Source organism: Aptenodytes forsteri, unplaced genomic scaffold, assembly GCF_000699145.1.
Source record: "Aptenodytes forsteri isolate BGI_AS27 unplaced genomic scaffold, ASM69914v1 Scaffold51, whole genome shotgun sequence".
NCBI classification, from domain to species: Eukaryota; Metazoa; Chordata; class Aves; order Sphenisciformes; family Spheniscidae; genus Aptenodytes; species Aptenodytes forsteri.
Window position 1 is genome coordinate 3475982 of NW_008795495.1, and position 6969 is coordinate 3482950.

Genomic DNA, 6969 nt, shown 5'->3' on the forward strand with positions numbered 1-6969 from the left:
CATCATTCTCATCCTAAATCCAAAACACAGCACTGTACCAGCTACGAGGAAGAAAATTAACTCTATCCCAGCCGAAACCAGGACAAGATCATATCAAACGATTGCCGTAGCATGTGTCTCATTTCCACTCCCTCCTATAAAAATTACTTTTACAGATTCTTTGATAAAGACAAAAATTTTCTGGTTTGCTGAATTAGTTTTAACGTTGTATAACACAAGGAGAATATTTCCACTGACTATTTTCATACTTCTAGTATTTAACTGATATGAAAAGAAGACTTTTCGTGCTACCCTCACGTTTCTATTTATGATATCACAGTAATATCCAAGGAGCCAGCCTGGAGGCGGGACCGACCCTGGCTTGCTCTGGGTCTGCTGAAAGACGCTCCAGCACCCACGGCCAAACACAGGGGAGCATCCTCACCCCACCTGTCCCGCTCCCCAGCCAGGCAGAAGCCGCCATGGAAAGCCACGCTCTTGGGAAGGCAGCCCTGCTCAGAGGGCTTGCCAGTTAGGTGCTGAACAACTGAGAAAATATCCCTTACACGCAGCAAGTAGCAATTTCAAGCATATATATATATATTTATATATGCTATAAATATTATTAACGGCCGCTGGCTTCTTCGGTCAGATGGGTGCAAAGCACAACAAGTACAAGCAGAAAAGGTTTTAAGAAAAAGCGGGGGGGGGAGGGGAAGAGTAGTTAAAGTTCCTACACCTTTCATAAAATTAAGGTGGCTTTAAAATAATCCAGGATCCAGAAAATCTGGCTGGGAATAAAAATCAAAGCAGCCTCTTAATGACAAGACACTGTTCCACGCAGGCCATCAGCAGAAGGGGTGTCAGAAAACAGCACTCCTCACCTGAAGACAGGCAGGGTAGTGCTGTTGGCAAGAAGCAGAAGGCAGCGCCATAGCTAAACACACGGTGACGGGAACTGATGGATGGGAACGCGATACATTGACTGCAGTCAGAATTCATCACAAGAAACTTTCTCCTTTTAGGTTTAATTCCTCTTTTTTTTTTTTTTTTTCCTTTTTCTCCCCCCCCCCCCCCCCTTCACTCCCCCTTTTCTTTTTTTTTGAGGAGAGAGAAAAGACACGTCAATGAAAGCCACACATACATAGAACTTCAGTAATATTTGTGAGGGATACGCAAGTCCAAGTATTTTTCATTTCTGCTGACGGACTTCAGGCTACGCCCACAAGAGGACTGGGGTACCAAACCGGTAAGCTCCCGGTGCTGTCCCTGACTGAAGGAAGCCACAGCCTGGCTAGGGGTGCCTGCTCTCACAGCGCACAGGGTAAGTTAACACCAAATAACAAAAGCCAAGAGAAGAGCCCACAAAAACTGCTATTCCTTCTTCACCGCAGACACATCCTGCAGGGCCAGGAATGCCCCTCCAAGGATTTAAGCAGAGCAGGTCTCCTCTCACCTATCTTTAAAGAAGTACAGTGCACACATCTACGTGCGACCTAAACATCTGAGACTTCCTCCACTGTCAGCCAAAGGAGAGGTTTTCTGATGGTCTTTTGGCGACGAGAATGATCCCGGCGTCGTGATTTTAGTGCATACCTCTGAGGCGAGGATGAGCTAGGCTCCTCTTTTTGGGAAAGGACTGTATTTTATTCAAGCTATCCGCCAGAACTGACTGAGGCAAGTGTCTGTGATTGCTATGCGTAGATTCAAGCCTCCCATCCCTGCCTAGTCCACATGCTTCTTTAGCACTGCAATGAAAAAGAAAGATTGCCTTCTTAAATCCAGCAACACATGAAACCTAAAGGAGAGCACATCTCCGGCAAGCACAAGATAAATCCATCTTGGATACTGGCTGGGATGCAAAGAAGAAAAAGTGTACTAAATCTCATGATATTGTATCTTCAAAACAGAAGGTCCAGAATTATTGATATATACTCTTTAGACAAATGTCAAAGACATTTTACCAAAACGTTGATTTAGCTGAATATAGATCTGGAAAGTAAAAGCGAAAATGGCAATGCTTCCCAAAATAGCAGCCTCCAAATCTGCCTGCTAACTAGACTGAGTTTGCATGCTCTCCCTTTCAAAAGGGGAAAAATAACCCACCTTGCTCATTTTTTCCTTTCAAAATTCTGTAGGGCACCGTCTATACAAAAGATTTCCTTGGTGAGATGGAACTAGCGAAAAATTAAGTCGCCTTATAACTGTTACTGATTTATAGAAACTGGAAAGGAATGTTTTTCCCCACCTTCGGTTTTATGGGGTTTTTTTGGGTTTTGGTTTTTTTTGGTTTTGTTCTTTAAGAGAAATCTTTTCATTTCCCACTTAACCCAAATTTTCTTGCAACTGAAAGATTCTCTGAAAAAGGAACTGGAAGAGCTCCAACTACTGTCCAACACTTAAAAAGATTTTAAAGTATCATCAATCACAGCTCTTTACATGCTCTTCTAGAGCACTGCCAACCCATGCTTGAAGACTAACTCAAAACTCTTTTATGCCAGCATTGTGCACCCAAAATAAAGACAGATGCAAAAAAATATTTCTATATTATTCTGATTTTAAGTCAAGTCCTGCTCAGATTCATGCCAAATGTTACTACAAAATACTCACAGCCGTTATCTTTCTTTTTTCCCTAGGAAGAACTGACAACTGATACCATTAATCCTACATATCTCAGTGGCTACCTCGGATGACAACGTGTTATCACATCTACTACAAAAGGTGTCCTCAATTTTTAGCAGACCATCTGAAAATGCTGGTCCCATGGAAAAAAAAAGGAGTAACATCGATGGTAAATGACAGTAGTCACAGTTATTCTTTGAAATTCATGTTACAAATTTCTAATATTGCATTATTCCATTTAACAAACTTCAATCGTTTCAGCTGAAATTCTCAGTGACTGCTTCTGCCAAGTTTGATTTGAAAGTTTTTCAGAACACACCAGTCACTTTTGACAATTTTGGTAGTGGGGAAAAAAAGGTAAAAAATAATTCAGAATATTGTGTTTGGAAAGATTCTCCTTCAGGGATCCACAGAAAAAGACAGAAACTGCTGGGGTTAGATAGCTGCCTTTACCCATGTCAATGCCAGTCTGTCAAGACTTGAACAAAATATCCAAGAATTACAGTTCACCCATGCTCAGGAAGGCTTCCAGAGCTCACTGGTAGCATCTCCGACTCCGCTAACAGACCTGAACTTATTTCCAGCTGGCCTGAGCTCTCTGCACATCACCTGCACCGACCCGGCCAGCCAGCATCGCTGTGCTTCCCGCATTGCCGTCAGGGACGTATAAGGCTCCAGAGAAGAGATGCAACACCACCAGCGGCAAAGCCCTTCTTGGCCAAAGCAGAGAAAAAGAAACTATTTAGGTAGTCAGCGGGAGGATCAGCGTTAGCATGCATAACCTTGTGCTCTTCGCAGCTCTGACCACCGGACAACGTCCCACACTAATTGGGAATTAGGGTCACTGCTTACCACCTTACAGAGAGGGTAACGAAGTGGTTGTCCTAGGTGACATGTGACAAAACTGAGACCAGAACTCAGGTCTCCCGACATGATACATCATCTGATTTAATTATCCCCTTTGCGGCGCTGATGTCCAAGGTCATGCATTTGATTGTTCTACATTTAAATGACGAGAACACGCTCGCCCCACAGACAGGAACAAAGCTCGGGATTTTTGAGTTCCATCATTACTCTGCTATGTAGCAAATACCATGCCAGCCATTAGCAAAGAGCGTGCTTCATTCCCATCCTGGAGGCTGGTTCACAGAGAGGACAAAAGCTTGCTACTGCTAACCAGACATTCCTTAACTCAAGTGCTGCTGGTCTGCGCTGCAACTCCAAAGCCTGTCAACGCCAACACTACCAGCGACCCACAAAAGGATAAATACCATTGCGCATGAGGGCATTTGTTTATTAAAAAAAAACAATTAAAAACAATCTATGAACAAATAAACAAATGAGGAGATTAAAAAAAATACAGACGTTGCTAGGATTTCGTTCAGAGGGTAGGAAATGCCAGTGTGCAACCGTCTTGGCAAACTTTATTCAGTATCACTGAGCATACGCTGTTAATAGTCTTTAATCATGGGATCTCCCTTGACCCTAACACACACAATTTTAGTTCTGATACACCGTAGCTTTTGCATCCTTGCGATTTTACTGAACTTTAAAAAAAAAAAAAATTAAAAAAAACTTTCAAAAAAGGAATAATCAGCAAGTCAACACCTAGACAAGTCCTACCCTTCTACCTGCAGCTGAAGGGGCTCCTCTGACACAGGAGATGATGTGCACAGATGTGGAATGCATGAAGAAACGTAGTCAGTATGAAGCATACAGTCCCTGAATGTATTTCACATGACTTCATATATTCACTCTCAAGTTTGACAATGTATTTCAGTTGAGAAACACTGGGATGGCTCATGCCACCATCCCTTCCCAAAAATGCAGGAAATGACAGAAATAGTTGTAGGACCAAGGCACACCATAATTTAAAGTTGTCTTCTCCAAATCAAAACACATCATTCTGCAGTAGACATAAATGCAAAAAAATATTTGTACGTTATAATTTGATTTTGGTTTAGACCAAAGTCTAGGTCATGCTTTCTGATTAATACCAGGAGATTTTACACTGAACCCAAGAAAGGAAAGTCCACACAAGCTCAGTGTTACGCACAGCGTAGATATGCTGACTTTCTGGCAAAGCCATGTTCATTTTTCCTCTTCCTTCTGTCTCTCAGCTTTATTTTAAGAATTCTCTGCCGCCAAAAGGTAAATAAAACTAATTAAAGAATACTCTACCAGTTCTGTATTATAGTTATTGCTTGGGTGCAAACATGAGAGCACAGACTCAGAATAAACTTCAAACCTACCAGTCACACCAAACTTTGCAGAAGTACGAGAAAGTTCACAGATTTTAGGGCACCAAGTCTAAGCAGACCTTCTGCACAGAAAAGAGCTTCCAAACGCAAACACAGCACCACTAGCACAGTTGGGGTTTTTAAATACATATATATACACAAACCAAAAGAGACTGCACAACTACTCTCACATCGGTTCGATTTTACCCACTTTTGCAACAGTGCCACATACATATATTGGGTCTAGTCAACGCTCCAGTCAAGTTTGTCAACATAGCTCCACGCCTAGCTATAAACTAAAACAACCATTTTGACACTGAATCCTCAAATATAACTCTTGTTGCTCTTTTTTTTCTTTGCATTTGGTACCGACTTCAAAAAAAAAAAAAATCATTCAGTTGAAGCAAGAAGACTGTTTAAAGTTCAGTTGTTGAACACAGGGTAAGGTTACACGGAGCTTTTTCCACTGAAGAACGATGTTGAAAGTGTCCTTAGTACTACAGTGCAAAAGCATTTATCTTTTCTGGCGTAAGCATGCATTTAATTTAAAAAAATTAATTTCTTTTTCACTGCATAGGTAGCGTAGTCATTTCATGCTTTCACATTTGCACTTCCAAGACTCAAAATTTGTCTTACAGATACAGCACAGCACACCTTGCACAAAAGGAAAGGAAAAGCCACAACCTGACTGCTCAGTACTTTTCTTTACATCTCACTTTGAAACAGCATGCTCATTATATGTTTTCCTCTTGGCTGGGGAAAGTGAGCATGCTTGTGTTTGCAGCTCCTCCTCTTTCAGAGACGCACAGCTGCAGCTGTAGTAAACAACCACTAGTCAGGAGCTGAGAAGGTCAAAGTCTTGGTGCTGCATCCATTTCAGCTTTTCTAAAAATGAAATTTCCATTTCAAGAAATTAATTTTTCGTTTCATTTTGTAGTTATGTCAAGGAAAGGCAAACCGCAATCACCCCCCAACAAAATACATCAAGACATAATACTTCAAAAGCCACAAGCAAAACACGTCAGTAAAAATAAGTATTTCCCCAGCTTTATTGATATACAAACACCTCATTTACAGCCTCATATTTTACTTGATTCGAACAACTTGGTCAAAACCAACCTTGTATTCACGAGACCTGTTACACAATGCAAATGACACTTACTGAAGGAACGAGCAGGGAGGTTGGCCATCCTGAGGAGCGGCGCCACTGGCCCTGCAAGGCTCACAGAGGCGATCCAGCAGCCTGAAGCACGAAGGCTACAGCACTACGACTTCGGGAAGGCTAGCCTAAGCGGGCATCATCCACCCAGTGATGAGAAAAGGCACACACCTTCCCTTTATTTTATAAGCTACCCAAAATCTAAGCAACTGGACGCCCTTCTAGCACTGAAACCTGCACCGAATTACACAGACCTTCCGCAACTCCACAGTGTGGCAGAGAGCTCCCCAAGCACCCACCCATTTTCCTCAAAAACGTGGTCTGTATTTCTATTTAATTATGGTGGGTACCATCACGCACCACCTCGGTCTGGGTGAAGACGACGACGGTTGCTACCATGGGGCTTTGCAGCCCAAGCCCTTCGCTGACCCCACTCTACCACCTCCTGGGGGAAGACGAGCTGGTTCAGCCCCGCCGCACGTTCAGGTCTGGCTCATCCCGACAGAAACAGCTGGCAGAGGACTCCGCGATTAGCCTGTCCTGGAATCTTAAAGTTTATTTTTAAAAGTTGCTACACACAGTCTTCTTGGGCTCTCGGGGGCCTTTCCAGCAAAGGTTTTTCTACAAGAGAGCGCAGGAAGGCCTGGAAATATTACCACTAAGTATTGCTGGGGGAAACAGGTCTGATAAACCCTGCCTATCAGAAGCAGAAACCAAACAGTATCTCCCACATCCTAAACTCCTTCCCACCCATTTCTCAAAAACGTGGTCTGTATTTCTATTTAATTATGGTGGGGGCCATCACGTACCACCTCGGCACACGTGCAATCACTCATCAAATGCCCCACGGTGTATCTCCTCCTCAGAAAGCCTCTTTTTTCCCCCCACAGCTGGGGGATAGAAGAGAAAATTCTATTTTTTGCAGCCCCCTTTAAATGCTATTGACTACTCCATGAACTGGGGGGGAGT

General features: G+C 42.9%; 1 protein-coding gene across 3 annotated transcripts in view; it reads right to left on the reverse strand.

The window, feature by feature from the left end:
• Nucleotides 1–6969, reverse strand: part of KLF12 (Kruppel like factor 12) — a 263096-nt gene that overhangs the window by 253878 nt on the left and 2249 nt on the right. The gene's annotated exons all lie outside the window — the stretch shown is intronic.